Source organism: Pan troglodytes, chromosome 14, assembly GCF_028858775.2.
Source record: "Pan troglodytes isolate AG18354 chromosome 14, NHGRI_mPanTro3-v2.0_pri, whole genome shotgun sequence".
Classification (NCBI taxonomy): Eukaryota; Metazoa; Chordata; class Mammalia; order Primates; family Hominidae; genus Pan; species Pan troglodytes.
Genome location: NC_072412.2, coordinates 36,291,229 through 36,317,516, shown reverse-complemented (window position 1 = coordinate 36,317,516; position 26,288 = coordinate 36,291,229). Strand labels below are relative to the sequence as shown.

General features: G+C 37.6%; 2 long non-coding RNA genes across 3 annotated transcripts in view; one reads left to right on the top strand and one right to left on the bottom strand.

The window, feature by feature from the left end:
- The window catches only part of LOC134808122 (uncharacterized), a 204,946-nt gene that overhangs the window by 149,789 nt on the left and 28,869 nt on the right, over positions 1-26,288 (bottom strand). The window lies entirely within an intron of this gene.
- On the top strand, positions 422-25,070 carry LOC107967886 (uncharacterized). 2 transcript variants are annotated; one of them, XR_001708660.3, is made up of 3 exons: positions 422-504; positions 895-1,020; positions 24,917-25,070. It is a non-coding gene; the product is annotated as an uncharacterized LOC107967886 (long non-coding RNA). The 2 variants fall into 2 exon arrangements; XR_001708662.2 differs by lacking the exon at positions 24,917-25,070 and adding an exon at positions 9,024-10,815.

Here is a 26,288-nt window from a genome sequence, read left to right as displayed (position 1 = left end):
AAAGGGGCTACTTGGGGACTAGGCATGTTCAAAATGGCAGCTTCATATTCCCTTTTTCTTGCCAACCACGTTTCCAGTGGGGAGCAGACAACATGCCCTCCAGCCAGGCAAAGACTCTATTTCATAATAAGACGAGGGTGGGGTGGTCAGCTTCCCCACCTGCTATGTAAACGTCACACCTTTCTTTGGGCCCTATGTAAATCAGACACCGCCTCCTCAAGCCTGTCTATAAAACCCTGTGCACTCCACCGCTGGCTGGAAGTCCCACTGGGAGGCCCCTCTCTCTCACAGGAAAGGCAGCTGTTCTCCTTTCTCTTTCTTTTGCCTATTAAACCTCCGCTCTTTTTGTGTTTGTTTGTTTGTTTGTTTGTTTGTTTGTTTGTGACGGAGTCTCACTCTGTCGTCAGGGTGGAGTGCAGTGGTGCAATCTCGGCTCACTGCAACTTCCACCTCCCGGGTTCAAGTGATTCCCCTGCTCAGCCTCCCGAGGAGCTGGGACTACAGGTAGGTGCCCCCACACCCAGCAATTTTTTTTTTTTTTCAGTAGAGACAGGGTTTTACCATGTTGGCCAAGATGGTCTCAATCTCCTGACTTCGTGATCCATCCTCCACGGCCTCCCAAAGAGCTGGGATTACAGGCGTCCTGAGCCACCGTGCCCTGCCTAAACCTCCGGTCTTAATCTCACTCCACATGTGTCACTGTCCTTGATTTCCTTGGCATGAGGCAATGAACCTCAGGTATTATGCCAGACAGCTACGCCATTTCACTGCCACAAAGAAAGGCTTGATGTTCAGCCAGTGCAAACCAAAGAAGAAAGAGCTCCAGCAAAATAACAGGTGTTATCCTTTTCCCCCTAATCTCCATTCTCTTTTCTTACACCCTGGACAAACCAGATGATGGAGTGGGAGGAAGAAGAGGCACATGAATAAACCATTTACTGCCTGTTCTTGAGCCACAGATCTGACTGGGCAAGAGTGGGAGCTGGAGCCTTGTGCAGAGAAGAAGCATCTTTCAATTAGGTATGACATTAAAAGCTCCTTGTAGTCTGCTGGACTTCCAGTATATTACCTGAAAATAAAATTCTTATAACTGAAAGATACCAAAAGGTTCTGGGATCTTCCCAAGCTGCCATCCTAGGGGAAGGAAGAGAGAGTGGTAGACCATTTTTGATGTCAGTTGAGGGTGAAGAGGGTGAGGGAAGTGAGGGAGTCCTTTCCTACTGTACAACACTGGGTCCAGGCCATTCAATAAACAGGTTACATTTAGAATAAACCTGCATTCACTGAGGGAAACTAAGTTTCTCTCATCTCTGGAACTTCAAGAGCGCAAATCAAAGATCTTTGATATTTTTACTTAGTCTATTATGTAGATATCTTTTTAGATAAATAGGTAAGTAATATCTTGTTATAGCTTTCTCTTATCTGTCTTCTCTGTTTTTAAATACAAATTCAAGTCTAAAGCACTGAGATTATCTGCTCCCTTCTACATCAGCTATATTTGGAGGTGGGACAGAAAAAGAAATTCCAAGCTCATTTTTTTAATAACAGAAAGCAGCAAGTATTCAAACTATTGGCCTTAGAATGTCTTTTATAATCCTTTAATTCACAGTAAACAAATATTTTGTTTTCACTATTATCCAGAAGAAAACGCAACTCCACCAAAAAAAAATGTGTCAATAAAATTTATGTATAATAAGATTACATATATTTTTTATAACTTTGAACTGAATTTTTAGTTTTTATCTACCACAGCCAAAGGAAAAAATTATTTTCTACATTAACATTGGACTATGTCTCACCATGTATTGTCAAGGGGTTGAAATCTACTGTCTATATACTCAGACATGCAGAAATATGATTTTCTGTGTTTTAAATTACTTACCTCATCTTGGCTCTCAAGTTCGCCAGCTAAATGTATCCTAGTGGCTTTATTTGGAAATAGTCTACTTAGAGTAATCGCTCATTTCCAGATTTTCACTTTCTCTCCAACTCCTTCTTCCCAACATGGGCTCTGGGTACAAGATAAACCTAAATTTCCAATTAGCAAATGGCAGGAAGTGTCTGGCCCTAATTATTTCCTATGGTTGTGGTGACTCATCCCATTTGGTTAGAGCACTGACCTCTTTTCTCACTGTATCTGCAGATGCTGATGCTTTAGCAGATACATCTGCCTGGTCACTGCATAACCTAACGTAGTGTCCACAGAGATGTGACTTCTCCTACTTGGTCTGTTTAGAGTTAGGCTCATATGTGCTGCTGATAATCATGGAAATATGCTTTGCCTCTAGTCCTGAAATGCCTCCACACACTATGGCCTCTTTATACCAAGCTCAGTCTTCTTATGAACCAATGATTCTCTCAGCAGTTTTTTTCCCCATCCTCAACCTCTACTGCATAGTCAAGTTTCTTTGTTATAAGCGATAGAAGCTCATTCTACCTAAATAAGGTGGGGGTGGTGGGTTTGAGAATTATAACAAGATTTTGTGTGTGGCTTGAAGAAACAACAAGAAGGCTGTGGAACCAGACTTGAGTCTAAGCTTCCAGAAACATAATCCAAAACTATGCCATAGGATGTCCACTTCTGAGGAGAATGGAGTAGGTGGTACCAGTCCCACTGCAGTAGGTCCCACTGCAGCAGGTAGGAGTCTGCTGACAATCAGAGCAGGCTGAGAATCCAGTTTCAATTAGGTAGAGGGATTCTACTGAGGAAAGGACATCAGTGGAACCTTTGAAGTTCACATGGACTGGAATGATGTGTTAGAAACTAGAATAACTCAGAACTCGTGATATGATTTTCCCTAAGGGATATTTTTTAGTTCTGGAGTAGCACAAGAGCCTGGTGTTCTAGGCTGGAAAAAAGCTTCCCACAGTCTCATGGTACCAAGAAGACAAGTCCACTAGAAAGAAGGAGCCTGCTTCCAACACTCCATTGGTTTTCCCCTCAATACCTTTGCCTGATTTGGAAGCGATTAGGAATCAATTACACCCAGGAAACCTGAAAGGTAGAACTGAATCTCCCAGGTATTCAGGATCGAAAAGATGGAGACTTCACAGGCTATCAATCACAAACCTGGGAGGGAAACATCCCAAGGAACACAGTCAAACCACATGTTGGCTGAGTCTTCCTAAAATTGCAACCCAAAACCAACCCAGATGAATAGTGGATTGGATTGAGATAATCAGTTCCTCTCATTATCCACCTAACAAAGTGAAGGAAGAACCATCTCCGGCAGAATAATATCATCAAATGGACTTTCTGGATTTGAAAAACATACCATCTGAAGTTAAGAACTGAGCAGAAGTGCGTAACAGAAAATTAAACACAGAAAAAGGATTAATAAATTCAGACAGGTTAATAGAAAATATGCAACCTGAAGCATGACGGGGTACACAGGGAGAGAAACAGAGAGAGAGAGCATAAGACACGTGAAACATGGTCAAAAGCTAATATACGTGTAAACTAAAGACAAGAAGGAGTGGAAAGCGGAAGCTATATTTGAAGAGATAATAGCCAAGACTTTTTCCAAAGCCAATAAATAACAGCAACACAGAAATTCAAGAAGCTCAGCAAGCCTCTGGCACTATAAGTACAAAGAAAAACAAACCAAGCCAATGATAGCCAAATTGCTGAAAACCTAAGACAGATAAACAAAGCAATCAGAGAAAAAAAAAAGACACCCTATCTCCAGAAGAGCAACAGTAAGACTAGCAGCTAACTTTTCAATGCCACTAATGAATCTCGAAGATAATGAAATGGCATCATTAATGCTGAAAGAAAAACATGCTAACCTAGAACTTATTATTTAGCAGAATGATCCTTCAAAAATGAAAGCAAAATAAAGCTAAGAGAATATGTCACCAAAAGACCCACACTAAAAGAAATACTATTATGATATTACTATGGGACTCAGAAAGGTCAAAGAACTTTTTTTTTCTCAATCCTGGAGTTTGCTAGGAAATCATTCCGTTTTTGGAATGTATGTTACCAAAGCAGGATCTGAGGTTGATTTTGCTCTCAAAAAGTCCATGGGTTCTTTCTAGAGGGCAGAAAAACAAAAAGAATCACACAAGCCAGTTCCCCATTTGGGATCACAGGCATGACTTTCCACAGACAAAAATATTGAGTAATGTCTACTTTTTCATTTTGATAAAATGACCGCAATGAATTTTGTACTTTGTGCATTAGGCACTCAATGAATAATACAGAAGTATGTATTAATCTCTTGGTTTTTAGTCTGGGGCGTTGAAAGCAGAAATTAAAGAAATGTCAATATCTATCTTAAATACAGCTTTTTGGAGTTTACAAATAATTTTTACATACACGATATTATTTAATGCTTATAAACATCTAAATAAATTGTTAATAGTATTAAAATTTTATATATAAAAACACTGAGTCTCCAGTGACTTAAGCAACATATTGAGTTAAGAAGTGTATCTTAAATCAGGTTGGAGAAAATTTTGGGAGGAATAAAGTAAAGCTAAGTCTCAAAGAGATTAAGCACCAAAATCCAAACCCAGATTTCTTTAAAAAAAATTCTCAACTCTGTCTACTATCTAAAACAAGCAAACATCAGAAATAACAAATATATATGTATGTGTATGTCATATGTATGTTATCTCTACATATTTATTTTTATACATAATAAATTTAAATATATTTTAATCACCACATACTTAATAAGTGTACTCTTTCAAGTAGAGTAATGATAAAAATAAAACCATCAGAATTAGTTTCTAACTGTCTAGTAATATAAGGCCTTTAGAGTTATGTTAATAATGAGCTTAACATCACAGATTCATTTTAGCTAAAGTACCTAAAACAGTTTTTCCTTAATTTTCAACTTTGAAATGTTTTCAACATGAAAAGTACTGTAACAGACATCTGTGCTCCCACAATCAAGTTTAAGCAGATATGAACATTTTTCGTATTTCTTCAATTTATTCTCCGTTTATTTTTAAAGAATAAATACGGCCGGGCGCGGTGGCTCACGCCTGTAATCACAGCACTTTGGGAGGCAGAGGTGGGCGGATCACAAGGTCAGGAGATCGAGACCATCCTGGCTAACACAGCGAAACCCCGTCTCTACTAAAAGTACAAAAAATTAGCCGGGCATGGTGGCGGGCGCCTGTAGTCCCAGCTACTCCGGAGGCTGAGGCAGGAGAATGGCATGAACCCGGGAGGCGGAGCTTGCAGTGAGCCGAGATTGTACCACTGCACTCCAGCCTGGGCAACAGAGCAAGACTCCGTCTCGAAAATAAATAAATAAACAAATACATATTTCCTGCATGATTCCCCTCCTTCCCTCCCCTAAAGTAGCCACTATTCTGAAATCCGAGTGTTAACTAACTGGATATAAATGTATCTATGAACAACTTATACTATTGCTTCCGAATTTTTTTTAATTATACTTTAAGTTCTAGGGTACATGTGCACAACGGGCAGGTTTGTTACATATGTATACACGTGCCATGTTGGTGTGCTGCACCCATTAACTCCTCATTTACATTAGGTATATCTCCTAATGCTATCCCTCCCCACTCCCCCTACCCCACGATAGGTCCCGGTGTGTGATGTTCCCCTCCCAGTGTCCAAATGTTCTCATTGTTCAATTCCCACCTATGAGTGAGAACATGCAGTGTTTGGTTTTCAGCCCTTGAGATAGTTTGCTGAGAACGATGGTTTCCAGCTTCATCCATGTCCCTGCAAAGGACACGAACTCATCCTTTTTTGAGACTGCATAGTATTCCATGGTGTATATGTGCCACATTTTCTTAATCCAGTCTATCATTGATGGACATTTGGGTTGGTTCCAAGTCTTTGCTATTGTGAATAGTGCTGCAATAAACATATGTGTGCATGTGTCTTTATAGCAGCATGATTTATAATCCTTTGGGTATATACCCCGTAATGGGATGGCTGGATCAAATGGTATTTCTAGTTCTAGATCCTTGAGGAATCGCCACACTGTCTTCCACAATGGTTGAACCAGTTTACAGTCCCACCAACAGTGTAAAAGTGTTCCTATTTCTCCACATCCTCTCCAGCACCTGTTGTTTCCTGACTTTTTAATGATTGCCATTCTAACTGGTGTGAGATGGTATCTCATTGTGGTTTTGATTTGCATTTCTCTGATGGCCGGTGATGATGAGCATTTTTTCATGTGTCTGTTGGCTGCATAAATGTCTTCTTTTGAGAAGTGTCTGTTCATATCCTTTGCCCACTTTTTGATGGGATTGTTTGGGTTTTTTTTGGAAATTTGTTTGAGTTCTTTGTAGATTCTAGATATTAGCCCTTTGTCAGATGAGTAGATTGCAAAAATTTTCTCCAATTCTGTAGGTTGCCTGTTCACTCTGATGGTAGTTTCTTTTGCTGTGCAGAAGCTCTTTAGTTTAATTAGATCTCATTTGTCAATTTTGGTTTTTGTTGCCATTGCTTTTGGTGTTTTAGACATGAAGTCCTTGCCCATGCCTATGTCCTGAATGGTATTGCCTAGGTTTTCTTCTAGGGTTTTTATGGTTTTAGGATGTTTTTAAATGTCATATATATATATGTATATGTATAAAATGTGTTGTACCAAACCTTTTGCAACTTGCTTAAAAATAAAACAATATTTTGGGGTATTTATCCATGCTGAATGCATGTAGACTGATTGAATTTGTTTTATTTTATATAAAGTTTTCCATTGTGAAGATGAACCATAGTTTATCAGTTCATAGACTAATGGATAGTTAGATGTTTTCCATTTATTACTATTACAAAAGCACCTACAATGAACATTCTTGTGCATGTCTCCTTCTGCAATGTCCAAGACACTCTAGGATAGACATAATTGGGGTAGATGCACTCGATGAATGTAGGAAGTGTCCACCTTCAGTTTTATTAGATATTCATTAATGGCTCTCCAACTGTGTTGTGACAATTTATACTCTCAATGGTAATGTTTCACTGAACTCATTTCCTACGATGTTACAAAATTTAGAGATACGTGACACTATATATTTGCCAATATGAAGGATATGAAAGATACTCTCATTATTGTTATAATTTTAATAGGTTTATTTGTTATTTGGGTTTTATCTTCTGAAAATTACAGATATACATTCTTTGCCCATTTTTCTGTTGGACTATTAGTCTTTTTCCTCTCGATATGTAGAAATTATTTATGTAGTCCAGAAAGCAATTGTTTTTTATTTATACAGATGTTTCTCCACTTACAATGGGGCGACGTCAAGATAAACTTATTATAAAGTTGAGAACTTTTGAGTCAAACCATCATAAGTCAGAACTGTATTGTAAAAATCTTCTCCCTGGTAAAGCATATTATTTATTTAATTTGATATCCTTACCAGGCCTGGACTGGTAAGGATACCTTTACCTTCACCACCAAACACTGAATACTACAACTTTCAGTGCGGCAAATTCTCTACCAGGAATACAATTTTATTCCAGCTGTGAATGCCACCAGACTTGATGCCCATTCTGTATTGTGAACTTGACATTGCAAACACTTCTACTGTCACTGTGATGAGAAAGAATTCATTATTGCTTCTTTTGGCTTTTCATCTCAAAGTCTTTCACAAGTGGTTGTGATAGTAGAGCTACAAGGGAAAGTGAGTGTTTAACAATCTCAGCTTTTATTAGAGAGATAGTCTCTATACCATTCAAAAAGAGAAACCTCTTTCAAGCGGAAAATAGTTCAAATGCTGTGTAGACTAAATGACAAATGTCTTCCTCATTGCTTTACTGGCATTAATACTCAAAAGCATCCATAAGCAATTTAAAACTGTTTCTAAAGCCGGGCGTGGTGGCTCATGCGTATAATCCCAGCACTTTGGGAGGCCGAGGTGGGTGGATCACTTGAGGTCAGGAGTTCAAGACCAGCCTGGCCAACCTGGTGAAACCCCATCTCTGCTAATAATATAAAAATTAGATGGGCATGGTAGCAGGTGCACCTTTAATCCCAGCTACTTGGGAGGCTGAGGCACAAGAATCGCTTGAACCTGGGTAGCAGAGGTTGCAGGGAGCAGAGATCATGCCACTGCATTCCAGCCTGGATGACAGGGAGACTCCATCTCAAAAAATAAAAATAAAAATAAACTTTCTAGCCCTGCTTTCTTGTACCTTTTGACCTAGAATCATTTTTCCTTTAATTAAGACAAAGGTAAATGAAATAATTTATCTACGGTTACAATGAACCTTCCAAAGAAAAGACATAAGGTTAGCTTTCATAGTCCACCAAAATGAGTTACAGATTATTCATGAATTTATAACCAAAGTAAATTTCTCAAAGTACACTGAGAACAAAACAAAGCACATAGTTCCCATCCTTTCTACAAATAAAACACATTAATAGATTCCTTCTTAGAATTCACCACCTGCTAATCATATTTTTGCCTTTCAGACTCACAAAGTCCAATAAAGAAAATAGAATATCTTTTTTTTTTTTTTTTAAAGGCTTTGGTTAAATATAAACCTACATTTAACTTTTGCTTTAATTTTTATTGGCTTTAAACTTGGAAAAATTCCTTAATCTCTCCAGTCTTCAGTTTTTCATATTAAAATAGGAATATAAATACTTATTTTGCATGTTGTTCTAAAGATTCAAGATTGCGTATATTAAAATGCCTATTATGTAAGAATACTTTTTAAATGTAGTCAACATTAGGGAGATGAAATATTTTCAGTGAAGTTTGGAAATCTACATTTTTTTCCTTAGGGAATACAGGAAAATACAGAAGGTTAATAAATTTTGCCATGGAATTAAGAGGCCTAGGAATAAACACAAATAGGGAGGATTCTCTGCTTTCAGTGTTTTCACAGACAATATGGAACCAAGTGACAATCTTGTGGATTCCGTTTTTAGGTAGAGAAACTAAGACAAGAAAATAAATGACTTTCTTGATCTCTTATAGATAGATAAGAAAGACTAGAACTTTTTAAATATTTCTTTCAGTCTCATAAATAAACATATAAAACATATTTGGGCTTTATTTCAAATATTTATTCACCTCTGTTCTAGAATCATCAGGATCTACTCTCATAACCATATTTTCTTGGAGAAAAGTGGGCTACTTAAGAGTAAGTATTTTAAATATAAAATCAGCTTCCATATATATGCCCACTCCACCAAGTACTTCCAACTGAAGACTGTTATACTTGAATCTCAGCTATGAGATTAAAATATGCAGAAAACTCAAAATATTTAAGAATTGACTTTCATCTGCAAGTCATTATTTGTAAATGGGAGCATAAGTGTGAAAATTGGCATATCAATTTAAATAACTATATTATGTTTACTCAGATGCCAAAATACTATCTCTAATTTTCAGTTTAAGCATCAGGAAGCAAGAGTACAGTGTATTTTTTCTGGGATAACATTATGAATCACTTGGTCAGTGGAAAATGGAAAGGAATTTTTCAAAAAACAAAAGTAAGAAAGTATGTAAACAAAATTCCAAAGTTCCTAAACTTGCCACATCCTTTATTTGTACTGGTATATCATTTGTAAATTACACTAGCGAGGAAACAAGGGGCAGTAGTTAAAGGACCTGAACAATTGTCTTGGTTTCTAACACTCTCTCTTTTAGACATGTATTGGGCGATATAGGTCATATCCAGGTATTTTCTTAAAGCACCAGAAATAGGGTGTTATTTTACAAGATCAATTAAATTATCTGTATTATTAAAAACCTATCAGCAAATATTTTTCATACATTGAAATTTCCCTAACATAGATAATATCCTGAAATTGGCTATATAATAATAGCATGAGCCATATTCTCATAATTTCAGTAAATATTAAACAAAATAACCCCACAATATATAATTAGAAGTTGTGAGTGAATTGCAATAGAGTAACATAAAGGGTTTGGTAGTCTCTTTGTGAAGTAATAGTTAAACTAGACCAAAATTGTTAGCATAATTTACCCAGTTTGAGGGATGGGGGGAATTTCACATAGAAATAACAATATATGCAAGGGCCCAAGGAGAAGAAAGAATTCAGCATATTTAAGAACCAGAAAAGCAGCTAGTATTGGCAGAAGCATATTGAATGTACCGAAATTGAAGCCACCCTCACAGGGCTCACAAGAATTCCAGACAGAAATGTAGTTATAATTAAGCATTAATCAGGCTGCACTTCGACCCACTTGCTTTTAACCAAACATAGTACCAGATACTGACCATGTGCATCCCCATTGTTCTATAGATAGGATTTCCACCTTAGAATTATATGACTTCTGTTTAAGATTACTTAAAATGCTTTCCAGTGAAACAGCTGGCACCAACCAGCTTGAAGACTCTCACATAGGAACAGAATTAACATGAGAACACAGACTGTTCATCTCCCTGCCTCATGACTCTACCCTGCATTCTTTAGCCAATCAATGATCTCCACACTTCAGCCCATTTCAAAACTCTTAAAAACCTTTCCCCAAACTTTTTAGGGAGATAGATTTCAGGTTTCTTCCCATCTCCTCACTGAACAGCCCTACGATTACATCTCTTTCTGTACTGCAACCCAGTGTCTCAACGTACTGACTTGCCATGTGCATTGAGCAACAGACCTATTACAGTTACAAAGTTGGCACAAGATAAAGTTTGAAAGCAAATCAAGGGTCAGATTTTCTATGACCTTGTAAGCTGAGACAGGAAGCTTTTATTTTATCCTAATTAAATATATGATCATTAAAGTTTGTGAGCAGGAAATGGCATGATCTGATTTGCATTTTTAAAACATTCTGTGTGCTGCATGAAGAATAGGTGGAAAGCAATAAAAGTAGAAACTGAGAGACAAGTAAATATGCTACTGCAAGAAAAAAGAGAAGACTCAAATTCCTAAATTCAGAAATAAAAGAGGAGCCATTACAACAAATCTAACAGGAATTTAAAAATATATGGGAATACTATGAAGAATTATATTCTAACAAATTAGTAACTTAAATGAAGTGAATAAATTCTAGAAAAACATAAACTACCAAAACTAACTCAAGAAGAAATAGCAAATCTGAATAAAGCTATAACAAGTAAAGAGGTTAATTAATAATTTAAAAGTTTCCAACAAAGTAAAGCCTAGATCCAAATGGCTTCACTATTAAATTCTACCATTTAAAGAAAAATTAACTGATAACTTCAGCAAAGTTTCAGGATACAAAATCAATGTACAAAAATCAGTAGCATTCCTATACACCAACAACATCCAAGCTGAGAGCCAAATCAGGAACACAACCCCATTCACAATAGCTACAAAAGAGTAAAATACCTCGGAATACAGTTAACCAAGGAGGTGAAAGAGAATTACAAAACACTGCACAAAAATATTAAAAATGACACAAACAAATTTTTAAAAAATTCCATGCCCATGGATAAGAATAGTCAATATTGTTAAAATAACCATACTGTGCAAAGCAATTTGTACATTCAATGCCATTCCTGTCAAACCACCAAAGACATTCTTCAAGGAATTAGAAAAAAATATTTTAAAATTCATATGGAACTGAAAAAGAGCCCAAATAGCTAAAGCAATAGTAAGCAAAAGGAACAAAGCTGGAGGCCTCACATTACCCAACTTCGAACTATACTACAAGGCTTCAGTAACCAGAACAGCATGGTACTGGTACCAAGATAGACACATGGACCAATGGAACAGAATAGAGAGCCCAGAAATAATGCCACATACCTACAACCATCAGATCATTGACAAAACCAACAAAAATAAGCAATGGGGAAAGAACTCTCTATTCCATAAATGGTGCTGGGATAACTGGCTAGCTATATACAGAAGACTGAAACTGAATCCCTTCCTTACACAAAAATCAAGATGAATTAAAGACTTAAATATAAAACCTAAAACTATAAAACCCCTGGAAGATAACCTAGGAAATATGATCCTGGACCTAGGCCCTGGCAAATATTTTATGTTGAAGACTCCAAAAGCAATTGCAACAAAAACAAAAATTGACAAATGGGACCTGATTAAACTAAAGAGCTTCTGCACAGCAAAAGAAACTATCAACAGAGTAAATAGACAACCTACGGAATGGGAGAATATATTTACAAACTATGCCTCTGACAAAGGTCAAATATCCAGAATCTATAAGGAACTTAAACATATTTATAAGCAAAAAACAAGCAATTCCATTAAAAAGTGGGCAAAGTACATGCACAGACACTTTTCAAAAGAAGACATACATGGAGCCAACAAGCATATGAAAAAAATGCTCAGCATCACTAATTGTATTAGTCTGTTCTCGCACTGCTATAAAGAAATACCTAAAACTGGGTAATTTATAAAGAAAAGAGGTTTAATTGGCTTTTTTTGCAGAAATTTATATTCTTGTTCCAAACAAAAATTCAAAGTTCAGGAATAAAGTGTGTCATTACAATTTCAGCAAGGGAAAAATTAAGCAATGGAGAAAGAACTCTCTATTCAACAAATGGTACTGGGACAAATGTACATATTCAGAAGAAGGAAGTTAAACCCAGTTTTATATTAAAACAAAAATTAACTGAAAATTGATTATAAGCCTAAATGTAAGCACTAAAATAAAGCTTTTCCAGGAAAATATAAGAATATATATTCATGACATTGGGTTAGGCAATGATTTTTAGACATGACACCAAGAGCCAAAATGACCAAAAAAAAAATTAGATAAATTGAACTACATTACAATTTTAAAAGTTTTGTACAATAAACAAAACCATCAAGAGAGCAAAAAGAGAACTAACAGAATGGGAGAAAATATTTGCAAGTTATATATCTAATAAGGGACTTATATCCAGAATTTACAAAGAACTCTTACAACTCAGTAATAAAAAGATGAGTTTGTTGTTGTTGTTGTTTTTCTAAGATAGTGAATCAGAGGCTTTTAGCATGCCTCAGCTACTTGGAAATACCCAAATAGTGCATAAACCATCAGCTCTGTGAGCTTCAATTGAAGAAAGAAAACAGGAATCCATCAGAAGAACAAAGGACACCCCAGATCCCAGGGAGGAGAATGCAAGCAAACAGCCCTTGGGACGACATCCCGCTGATAAAAGTGAATGAAACCCCAGGAGGTGCAGAGTCTCTGTGACTCACCTTTCCACTGGGGATCCTTGTAACCCAGGCCAAGGAGGAGCACTTTGTTTCCCCCAATCCCTGGAGCTAACTTGAGGAGAGGCTTGGTGACACTGAGAGGGAAAGACAGGAAAAGCTGCTGGCATTTTTTCAGACCCAGGACCAAGGGCAGGATGCCATTTTTAATCCAGGTTCTTACAAAGTCATTCTTTGGTGACCTGGCAGCCTAGCCACACAGGCATTTTAGTCTTGGGCCAAAATTTGGGGCATTTCCTTTGGAGTGGGATAGGGGTCTCCACAGTGAGAATTGAGTAGTGAGTGTGGAAAACATCCCCAGAAGTATGTGCTGAAATTGTGCTCTCCCCAGTCATAGGTCTGCAGTGGGAGGAGAGCTACTGCAGCTACAGTTTCTACTGGGTGATAAGACTTGCAGCCAGGGCCAGTTTGTCAATCTGGAATGGATCTTTGTGTGTCATAGCTGGATGCCCAGCCTGCTTTCCCGAGATAGTGGTGCAGGGGGCCCTCTTTGCTCACCCCCAGGCATATCTCCAGTAATTTCATAGCATCCACTCACCTGGATTAACAGCCTGAGTCCTCCTTTCCTGAGCAGAGACCTTGGTGTAATAGGGCCCTCTCCACTCCACCCCCAGGCATATCTTCAGGCATTTGGAGCACTTGTTATCCTGAGATGTCCCACCCTTTCTATGCAGAGATCTAGTGCAGTCTCCACACTCCATGCCCAGGCAGGTCTCCAGTCATCCAGAGCGCCCACTCTCTTGGATTAGTTTAGGCCACTCCCCACTTCCATGCATAGAACTTGCAGCAAAGGTTTACCCCACTCCATGCCTAGGCACACCCCTGGGCACTTGGTGGCCATGTGGACTTTCCTCAGCACTGGTGCTTCTGCCTGCCATTGAGGGTCCTGTAGGTAGGCTTGGCCCGTCTGGCCCCACCCATCTTGGTACCCTACACTGGGGCTGAGCAGGTAGCTTAGACCACTGTGCACTCCTTAGAACAGCCCATTGCCTGAGGACAGAGAGCTTCCCCTAGTAAACAAGGATCAAGTATATACCCAGCCATATTTGCCACAGCTGGCTCTTACTGGTGCCGTCTACTGGATTATAGGTCAAACCATGGACCCCAATACAAAACCTGCCAAAAGAAGTGCATAGGGCTATAGAAGCAAAGTCAAAAGATCCTATCCGGCATTCTCTACAATCACACCCTCTAGAGGGGGAAAAAGAGAAAGAAAAAATGATGATAATAATATTATAGAGAAAGAAAGGAAGGAAAAAATATCCTATATACAAGAAAATAATTACAAATATTCAAAGTGTGAGGCATATCTCCAGATGAGAGGGAGCCACTGCAAGAATTCTGGCATCATTAAAAAAAAAAATATATATATATATATATATATATATATATATATATATATATGACTATTGTTGATACCGCCAAAGGATCACAGTAGCTCTCCAACATGGTCCCTAACCAAAATGGAAACTCAGAAATGATAGATAAAAAATTCAAAACATGGATTGCAAAGAAGCTCAATGAGATTTGTGACAAGGATTAAAATCAAAACAAAGAAACTTCCAAAGCAATCCAGGAAGTGAAGGAAGAGATAAACATCTTAAAAACAAATCTGAGCTTCTAGAATTGAAATTTTCACTTAAGGAATTTCAAAATACAATTGAAATCTTTATCAATAGACAAGACAGAGCAGAAAGAAGATTTTCAGAGCGTGAAGATCAATCTTTCAAACTAAGGCAGTCAGACAAAAATTTTTTTAAAGAATTTTTTTTTAAATGAACAAAGTCTTCAAGAAATATGTGATTATATAGAGTGGCCAAACCTATGAATTATTGGCATTCCTGAGACAGAAGAAAAAGTAAACAACTTGGAAATATATTTGAGGAATAATTCACAAAAATTTTCCTAATCTTGCTACAGATATAGAAATTCAGATACAAGAAATCCAAAAAATACCTGTGAGATACTATACAAAACAGACATCATCAGGGCATATAGTCATGACACTTTCCAAGGTCAAAACTAAAGAAAAAATTTTTAAGGCAGCTAGAGAAAAAGGTCAGCTCATGTACAAAGGGAACCTTATCAGGCTAACAGCAGACTTCTCAACAGAAACCTTATAAGCCAGGAGAGACTGGGGGCCTATTTTTCAGCATTCTTAAAGAAAAAAAGAATGAAACTGGACTCCTACCTTTCACCATATACAAAAATTAACTCAAAGCGGATTAATAATTTAAATGTAAGACCTCAATCTATAAGAATCCTAGAAAACCTAGGAAATGCCATTCTGAACATCAAACTTGGAAAAGGATTTATGACTAAGTCCTCAAAAGCAATTGCAACAAAAATAAAAATAGGTAAGTAGGACCTAAATAAACTAAAGAGCTTCTACACAGAAAAAGAAACTATACACAGAGTAAAAAGACAACCTACAGAATGGGAGAATGTATTTGCAAAATATGTATCTGACAAAGGTCTAATATCCAGAGTCTATAGGGAATTCAAACAATTCAACAAGCAAAGAAAACAAATAACTTCATTGAAAAGTAGGCAAAAGACAGCCAGGTGTGGTGGCTCACACCTGTAATCCTAGCATTTTGGGAGGCCAAAGCAGGCGGATCACCTGAGATCAGGAGTTCAAGACCAGCCTGACCAACATGGAGAAACCCTGTCTCTACTAAAAATACAAAAAATTAGCTGGGTGTGATGGCACATGCCTGTAATCCCAGCTACTCAGGAGCTGAGGTAGGAGAATCTCTTGAACCCAGGAGGCGGAGGTTGAGGTGAGCCGAGATCGCGCCATTGCACCCCAGCCTGGGCAACAAGAGTGAAACTCTGTCTCAAAAAAAAAAAAAAAAAAAAAAGGAGGCAAAGGACATGAACAGACACTTCAGAAAAGAAGACATACATGCAGCCAACATATGAAAAACACTCTACATCACTAATCATCAGAGAAATGCAAATCAAAACCACAATTACATACCATCTCACACCAGTCAGAATGGCGATTACTAAAAAGTCGAAAAATAACATATGCTGACGAGACTGGGAAAGCTTAGACATTGTTGATGGGAATATATTAATAGATTATTTTGGCCACTGTAGAAAGCAGTTTGAAGATTTCTCAAGGAACTTAAAACAGCACTGCTATTCAACCTAGAAATCCCATTACTAAGCATATATCCAAAGAAAAATAATTCATTCTACCAAAAAGACACAGATACTCATATGGTAACCACAACACTATACACAATGGCAAAGACATGGAATCAACCTAGGTGCCCATCAATGGTGGATTGGATAAAGAAAACGTGGTACATATACACCATGAAATACTACAGAGCCACAAAAAGGAACAAAATCATGTCCATTGCAATAACATGGATCCACCTAGAGGCCATTATCCTGAGTGAATTAATGCAGGAACAGAAAACCAAATACTGTATGTTCTCATTTATAAGTGGGATCCAAACATTGGGTACATGTGGACATAAAGATGGCAACAATAGACGTTGGGGATTCCTGGAGGGGATGGAGTTCGAAGGGAGGAAGGGCTAAAAACCTATCTATAAGGTACTTTGCTCACTACCTGGGTGACAGGACCATTCATACCTCAAACCTCAGCATCACACAATATACCCATGTAACAAACCTGTACATATACCCCTGAGTCTAAAATAAAAGTTGAAATTATTAAAATAATAAGACTAATAATCCAATTTAAAATGAGCAAAGGATTTGAACAGACACTTCTCCAAAGAAGATACACAAATGCACATAAAACAAGCACATGAAAAGATGTTCAACATCACTAGTTATTACGGAAGTGCAAATCAAACCATAAGAGGTTTTACAATTTATCTTCATGATTTATCTTCATTACCCTTCAATGATATATACTCAAAAAGACAGACAACAACAAGTGCCAGTAAAGAGGTAAAGAAATTGGAACGCTCATTCATTGTTGTTGGGAAGAGAAAGCCAGTGAAGACTCTTTTGAACAGAGTTTGGCAGCTTGTCAGAAAGGTTAAACATAAAAAGATTACCATATTACCCACCAATTTTCTTCCTTGGTATATATCCAAGATAAATAAAAATATGTGTACACAATAATGTGTCACAAATGTTCATAGCAGCATGATTCAAAAGTGGAAGCAATCCCAAATGTCCAAGTGATTCACAGATAAAAAGAATGTGTTATATTCTTACAATGGAATATTATTTAGCTATATAAAGTAGTGAATTACTGATACAAGCTACAACATGATGACCCTTGACAATGTTATCCCAAGTGAAAGAAGCCAGTCACGAAAGACCGCACTTTATATGATTCCATTTATATGGAATGAGCGGGATAGGCAAATCTACACAGACAAAATAGAAAGTAGATTAGAAGTTGCCTAGAGCTGGGAGAGGATGTAGCTATGGAAAGAGGGGATTGACTGTTAATGCATAAGGAGCTTCTTCTCAAGGTGATGAAAATATTCTAAACTTAGATCTTGGTGATGGTCGCACAATGATGTGAATATATTGAAACCCACTGAATTGTGCACTTTGAATGGGTGAATTTAATGGGATGTGAATTGTATCTCAATAAAGAATTTTAAAAACCATCAAAGGAGTAAGTTCTAATGTTCAATAGCAGGGTAGGGTGACTATAATTAACAACCATATATTGTGTATTTCAAAATAGCTACTGGAGACATTCCCAACACATAGAAACAACAAATGATAAAAGTAATGGATAACCTAAATATCCCGATTGATCATTACACATTCTATGCATAGAACAAAATATCACATGTATCCCATCAATATATACAAACATTATGTATTGGTAAATAAATAAATAAATTTTTAAAAACCAAAAAAAGAAAAGAAAAGAACAAGAATTCACTGCACTGCAGACAGTGGAGTGGTAAACCAGAGCAGTGTCAATGGGTATGGGGAAAAGTGTATACAAGTGATAGAGCTGATGTGAAAGAGGTGGATTAGAGGAGATGACTTTCTTCTACTGAAATGATCAACCAGGTATATAGAAGTGTCGTGTGCTAAGCTCCCTCTATGGCCTCATTTTTGCTTTTGCTTTTGCCACCCCCAGTGAATCCTGGTCTTTCATTCTTCCATCCCCCATGCCCTTTTCCATCTTGGACCCCTCACCAGGTCCTCTGCCTGGGGTTCTTTGCCTTTGCTGTCCTTCACCTCTTTTTTAGGTAATTCTCAGCCACCACATGCCTGGGTCCCCTGACAATTTCTGTCTAAGCCAGGGTCCCTCATTCTATTTTCTCTTACTATATCTCCAGGAAATAGCACAGCTTGGTACACAGAGAACTTTTAATGTTTGTTGAATAAATAGTTAAGTGAATGAATGCTGCATAATTCCAGCTCTGATTGTTCTGATTTGTTGTTGTATTCTTGAAAATCAAGGAAAGTATGCAAGGGCATCTGCTTTTAAGTTACTGATACAGCTGAGCCAAATGTAAGATTTGAAGTATGCTTTTATCTCCTAAATTCAAGTCTTTCTGTAAATGGCCAAAGGGAAACTTCACTCACGCCTCCAAACATGCAGAGGACAGCACATAGCTGCAGAACCAGATTTCCACTGCCTGGTTCTCATCTTCACTCAGTTCCTCAGAAATTGGGTGTTTTGCTTTGAGGAAAAAAAAGTTGGCAAGAGCAGTGAGATTCGTGTCTCCATGCCTGTAAGAATCAGTCATCCCCTAGGGTTTCTGGTGGAAGGGAGGTCTTCCCAAATGATTTGTGTTCCCAACAGGGAGCCTGCCTCTGCAGGACATGAAGTTAGTTCTAACACATTATCAACTGCACCACTAGACATCCATTCTGACATTTTACAAAAAAGCAAAGACAGAATCACAGCACAGAAATTTCTGCCATGTTGAAAGGGCTTTTCAAGACTAAAGCATCTGTGATTCTGCTGATGAATCAGATCACACTTCCTCCCAACTATTTCACCTTTTGTATCTCTCTACCCTTGTGTTGAGATGGGAGGGTGGAAGAGGCAGATATGAGAGTCTGAAGTACATCATACTGTCAATATAACAAGATATAAATAAATCAGATATAAAGAACTATAAACTATGTCTGAGGCTAGATTTTTCTTCTGTGCTTTCATTAGATAGTGTCTGTTGACTTATGTATGGACTTTTAATTTTATAATATTGTCTTTTTTCTATATTATGAGTCTTGACTTGTCTCAGAGGGAGGAAGAACTATAAACACCAATTCCCCACTACAAAGGCAGAGTATATCAACCAAACTGTTTTTAGGGAGACTGTGAAGTTATTTCCCAAACATCAAATCATACTACTATTTACTTATATTTCATATCAATACAAGTTAACTGTAATAATTGACATAATGACCTATGACAATCTTCTAGTGTGTCCCTAACTTGGTGAAGCAGCAGAGCCTCCTTCTCCGATTGAGTTGTCCCTGGAGTATCCTCCCACTCCCAGTCTTTTTGCTTGTTATGAGTTGAGAGAGACGATATGTGAGAGACATGAGAGTCTGGAGTACATCATACCCAAAAACCATCTGATATGTGTGCCAAAACTGGGAGAAAAAATCCATAGTAAGTCCTGAGCTTTGGGTCTCAATATTAATTCAAGGTTCCTGTTCAGGCCTAGGAGGCGTCAGGTGATCAGATTCCAAAGGTATCTGCCCTTACTTACACTCTGCTCCTGCCCTACTAACCCCAAAACATCTAGCAATAGACCCAACTTAAGTAAAGAAGAGTACAATAAAAGACAGATCTATTTTAGTCTTGTCCATTATTTACAGGCTGGCAGAAAGTTAAGTATATGCATCAATTCACCTTTCCCAGCTCCCTCTTCTCCCCATGCAATATTATTCCCTTCTTCATGTAGGTTCTCACAGGTTTTTGTCTCCATTATGGTACTGATCACATCCCAGTGAGGCTGGCTACCTCTGATTTTGTCTCTTTCTATGCTATGATTCTTTAAAAGATAGGAAATAGATATTATTTATCTTAGTACTGTCAAGGCTTAGCATATAGTAAATACACAATAGATGGTTTCAGAATAGGTGAATAAGTTAAACTAGCTCTTTCAACCTAGGAGCAATTTAGTATATTACTAAAGCGTTTCATTCTAAACCAGAGAGCTGGCATCAGACATCCTGTTAGAGTTTCTCCCTTGACTGTACTAGAAATGTATCTTAGCCAAATCTCTAGTATGATATTGACATCTTTATGAGATACCAGGGTTCAAACCAATCAAATAGGCAATCTTTATTTCAATGTACAGTGTCTAGTTACCAATCTCTGCCTTTCTACTCTGGTGAGATAGCCTGGACTGTGTGGTAGTCTGATGTCTAACTCTTCTGTACTCTCTTTCAACCTGCACCAAAGCCGGTCTCTAGTAGACATATTTATCCAACACAGCAAATATCTGTGGAGTATTTTCCAAGTAGAAGATTCTCTATTGGATGTCAGGCCCATCTTAAACCTTTGCCCATGGTAGTCAACCTGGAGTTCTTCAGCTCTCCAAAGATGAAGTCCTTCTTCAGTCAAAGACATACTTGGCCCTTGATTTCTTTTTTATGAACAGAAATAAGAAATAAGTAGGACAATAATCTCTACTCTACCTAGACATCTTTCTTAGTTTTGTGACCTGTTTTTATTCCTACCACCAAATGTCCCATCCCCTGGGCTTGGGAATAAGCATAATTATTTCTCTCCAACACAACCTTCTCCTACCTGAGGTGTAATGAAAGACTAATGGCACAGACTCAAACAAAGCCAGAGGCAATACCACAGCAATGCTTTAGAAATGTATTAAAGATTTTAAATATCTGGTTTCTAATGATATCGTTTATAATGATGCCACCTGATAAAGTCGTTTCCCTGGAGAGAGAAACTAGAAGGAAAGAAGAAAGATATTAATACTCATTACTAGACTAAGTCAGGAAGTAAAATAAATTGCCATTTTTGTCTTCTCCCAAAATTTTCTGCAAAAACAAGTTGACTTTTTTTCTTACCAATTAGTAGCTACTTTCAGCAGAGAAGAAATGGCTATCTTACATATTAGCCTGAATAAGAGCAATAAGACCTACTTACCCCATCCTCTTTGCACTCCCCTGACCTACATATTTTTTTCTTTCATTCTCTGTTCTCAAAATCCTTTGGGGAATGATAGTTTGATGCTCCCTGCCTTAAATGTGATACTCCACTAATTATTTCTTTAAAATTTTTATTTTAGATTCAGGGGTACATGTGCAGGTCTGTTAATATAGGCAAACTCATGTCATGGGGGTTTGGTGTAAAGACCATTTTGTTTCCCCGGTACTAAGCATAGTACCTGGTAGTTATATTTCCTGACCCTCACCCTCCTCCCTACCTCCTACCTCAAAAATGCTGCAGTGTCTGTTGTTCCCCTCTTTGTGCCCATTGGTTCACATTATTTAGCTCCCACTTATAAATGAGGTATTTCATTTTCTGTTCTTGTGCTAGTTTGCTAAGGATAATGGACTCTAGCTCCATCCATGTTCCTGCAAAGGACATGATATCATTCTTTTTCATGGCTGCATAGTATTCCATGGTGTATATGTATCACATTTGCTTTATTCAATCTGTAATTGATGGGCATTTAGGTTGATTCTATGTCTTTGCTATTGTGAATAGTGCTGCAATGAACATTCACGTGTGTGTGTCTTTATGGTAGAATGATTTATATTCCTTTGAGAATCTTTTTTTTTCCTAATCCTGTGAAGAATGTCATTGTTAGTATGATAAGAATAGCATTGAATCTGTATGGCAATTTTCACAGTATTAATTCTTCCTATCTACGAGCAAGTTATGTCTTTCCATTTGTTTGTGTATCTCTGATTTCTTCCAGCAGTGTTTTGTAATTTTCATTGAAGAGATGTTTTATCCCCCCAGTTAGTTGTATTCCTAGGTATTTCTTCATGGCAATTGTGAATGGGATTGAATTCCTGATTTGGCTCCCAGCTTGCATGTTGTTGGGGTATAGGGATGCTACTGGTTTTTGTACATTTATTTTGTATCCTACAACTTTGCTGAAGTTGTTTATCAGCTCAGGGAGCTTTGGAGCAGAGACTATGAGGTTTTCTAGATATAAAATCATGTCATCTGCAAACAGGAATAGTTTGACTTCCTCTCTTTCTATTTGGATGTCATTTATTTATTCCTCTTTCCTGATTGATCTGGCCATAGCTTCCAATACTATGTTGAATAGGAGTGGTGAAAGAGGCAGCAGATTTTCAAGGGGAATGCTTCTAGGTTTTGCTCATCCAGTATGATGCTGGCTGTGGGTTTGTCATAGATGGCTCTTATTATTTTGAAGTGTGTTTTTTCAATGCTTAGTTTATTGGGGGTTTTTAACCTGAAAGGATGTTGTATTTTATTGAAAAATTTTTCTGCATCTATTGAGATAATTGTGTGATTTTATTTTATTTTATTTTATTTTGTTTTATTTTGAGACAGAGTCTCATTCTGTCACCCAGGCTGGAGTGCAGTGGCTCAATCTCAGCTCACTGCAGCTTCTACCTCCCAGGTTCAAGCGACTCTTGTGCCTCAGCTTCCCAAGTAGCTGGGATTACAGGTGTGCCCCACTACACCCACCTAATTTTTGTATTTTTTAGTAGAGACAGGGTTTCTCCATGTTGGCCAGGCTAGTCTTGAACTCCTGACTTCAGGTAATCTGCCAGCCTTGGCCTCCCAAAATGCTAGGATTGTAGGCATGAGCCACCGCACCCAGCCCTCATGAGATTTTTGTCTTTACTTTTGTTTATGTGATGAATCACATTTGTTGATTTGTATATGTTGAACCAACCTTGCATCCAAAGGATAAAGCTTACTTGATCATGGTGGATTAGCTTTTTGATGTGCTGCTGGATTCAGTTTGCCAGTATTTTGTTGAGGATTTTTGCATCTATGTTCATCAAGGTTATTGGCCTGAAGTTTTCGTTGCTATTGTTTTTGTTGTTGTGGTGTCTCTGCCAGGTTTGGTATTAGAATGATGCAGAACTCATAGAATGAGTTTGGGAGGTGTCCCTTCTCCTCAATTTTTTTATAATTGTATCTGTAGGAATACTACCAGCTCTCTTTGTACAGCTGGTAAAATTCAGCTGTTAATTTGTCTTGTCCTAGGCTTCTTTTTGGTTTCTAGGCTATTTATTACTGATTCAATTTCAGAGCTTGTTATTGGTCTGTTCAAGGATTCACTTTTTCCTGGTTCAATCTTGGGAGGATGTATGTGTCCAGGAATTTATTAATTTCCTCTAGATGTTCTAGTTTGTGTGCATAGAGGTGTTCATAGTAGTCTCTGATGAGTATTTGTATTTCTGTGGGGTCAGTTGTAATGTCCCCTTTTGTCATTTCTAATTGCGTTTATTTGGATTTTCTCTGTTTTCTTCAATATTCTAGCTAGAAGTCCATCTATCTTATTAATCTTTTTCAAATAATCAACTCCTGAATTTGTTGATCTTTTGTATGGTGTTTTAGAGCTCAACTCCTTCAGTTGAGCTCTAATTTTGGTTATTTCCTGTCTTCTACTGGTTTTGGGGTTGGTTTGCTCTTGCTTCTGTAGTTCTTTTAGTTGAGACTTTAGGTTGTCAATTTTAGATCTTTCTAACTTTTTGATGTGGGCATTTAGTGCTATAAACTTCCCTCTAAACACTGCCTTAGCTGTGTCCCAGAGATTCTGGTATGTTGCCATATTTTGCAATAAAAGATACTTTATAAATGTCAGCAATTGTTGACTCTGAGGTGACAAAACAATACATCAGTCATTTCTACTGAACTTTGCAGCATGGCCAAGCTATAGTGCACTAGTAACTCTAAGAAATTTCTATATTACTTTAGGATTGTGTGGTCAGATAAGTCTTATTTTCAATGTTTTAGTTACAGGAAAGCATAGAATCACCAGTTGGAATTAATTTCTATTTCTAGCTCATTACTCCAACAAAAGCATATGGTTTTATAGAAAAGAACATCCCTGCTGTTTGAAGACTAAGAGATGACAGGACTATAAAAAATGGATAATGTCTGAGAATGGTTTTCAGAAATTTGATGAGGAATTTCCTGTACAGTCTGGAGTGGGAAGACTAAGATGTTGTCTCAGTTGTTAAAGTCTAAGTATCCTTTTTCTTATTACTAAAAATATTTCTGCTTTGTTATATATAATACTCCTATTATATGTTATACAATATATAATTCTCCTAATAAAAATATATTATATCATAAATGCTCAGATAAATAACTAGTAAGGTTTTAATGGTTGGCAACCCATCTAAATGAGAATTGACAGTTAGGTATAGGAGATCAGGAGTATACCAGTGTATGATAACCATAAGCCATTGTGTTGCCAGCCCAGCATCTATGCACAAAACATAGCACTCCTTCTCCCTCTGCCCCATGAACATGTCCCCATACTGAGCTCTGATGAGTCATGCTTGTACAATGAGACCCATTCCATTGACCGCTGTTGGTTGGAACAGACTTGGGCACTAGATCCAGGCTGAGACAATTAGTTAAGATTAGGCCTGAGGTAAGTTAGTCTTTTTGATATAATTGGACCTATTAGATACATGTGAAGCTTGGGTACTGTGGTTTGGCATCTTCCACCTACCATACTTCCTCCAGCAAAGCAGAGGAATCCATTCTGCAAAGACAAAGAAAGAAAAATGTCAGAAATGCACATGTTCTAGTAAGTGAGGATCCTTCTGACTTTTTAGTGCCTGGGTCCAGTACCTGCCTGCCCTTGACTTCTGCAAGGCACCCATGTGCCTTCCTAATAAATTCCCTTTTTCTCTTTCAGCTATAATCAGAGGATGCTCATCAGAGTTTAAGGAGAGCAGTCACAGGGGAGAAGTAAAGTAGAAGAACTAGGTAGGGGAACCAGTAGAAGAATGTAACAAATGGGGGTCAATAGCAAGGTCGCCCATGACAAAGTAAAGTCGAAATATATGTGCCAAGGACTCCAGACTGTCACTCATACACTGTTACAATCCTTCTGTGTGGCCTGGGCTAACCTACAGCAACAACGATCAAGTAGGAACTTTTTATATTTCTCTCCTCTGTATCTTATAAACATTCTCTCTGTATGTGGTTTAGCCCCAATCTTTAAAAAAACAAATAAGCAAAAACTTAATTTTCTAAAAAAAAAAAAAAAATCTTATTTTCTCCTTTCTCAACCAAACAACTTGAATGAACATAAATTGCACTCTTGCCCTTACTTGGTTAAATGATTGTCTTCCTCCTATCCAGCTTTTATGAGCATTTCCTGGCTCCTCAGTCTCTCTCATTACCACGTGACATTGTCCCCAGATAATTCTACCTAAATAATACCTTTCCAATCTATTCCCTCCTCTATATTTCCTCCTCAAGCCCTACCTCAGGCCCTCATCCTCTCTTACTGAGACCTGTGAAATAGTCTTCTAACTGGTCTCCCTGTCCTAACCTTTCCTCTTTCTAATCCATTCTGCATAATATTACCAAAACTATCTTTCTAAAACATAAATATGACTGGGTTCACTGTCATAAGTAAGTCTTCATGTTGCTTTAGACAAAATCTATAATTTCGCTGTCAATACTACCTTAAATCTTACCCCCAACTTACTTTTTTGAATTTTAAACCTATCCTTATGTATTACACTGCTATGGACTGAATGTTTGTGTCTCTCCAAACTTTGTATGTTGAAACCTTAATCCCCAGCATGATGGTATTTGGAGATGGTCTAAGAGGTAACTAGGTCATGAGTGGAGCCCTCATGTTGGGATAAGTGCCCTTATTATAAGAGGAGACACAAGAAAGCTTAGGTTCTCTCTCTGTCTCTCTCTCTCTTTCTCTGTGTGTGTGTGTGTGTGTGTGTGTGTGTGTGTGTGTGTGTGTGTGTGTCTTTCTGTCTGTCTGTCTTTCTGTCTGTGTCTCAACCATGTGAGGATATAGCAACTGTCTGCAAGCCATGAAACAAACCCTCACCAGACGCCAGACCTGCCAATGTCTTCATCTTGGACTTCCCAGCCTCCAGAATTGTGAAAAATAAATGTTTGTTGTTTAAGCCGCCCAGTATATGGTATTCTTGTTATAACAGCCTGAGCTGACTAAGACATATACCCTACATTACAATGACATATTCCCAAACACACCACTTTTTATGTTTTTATGCTTTTTCTGTTGTTCCCTTTGC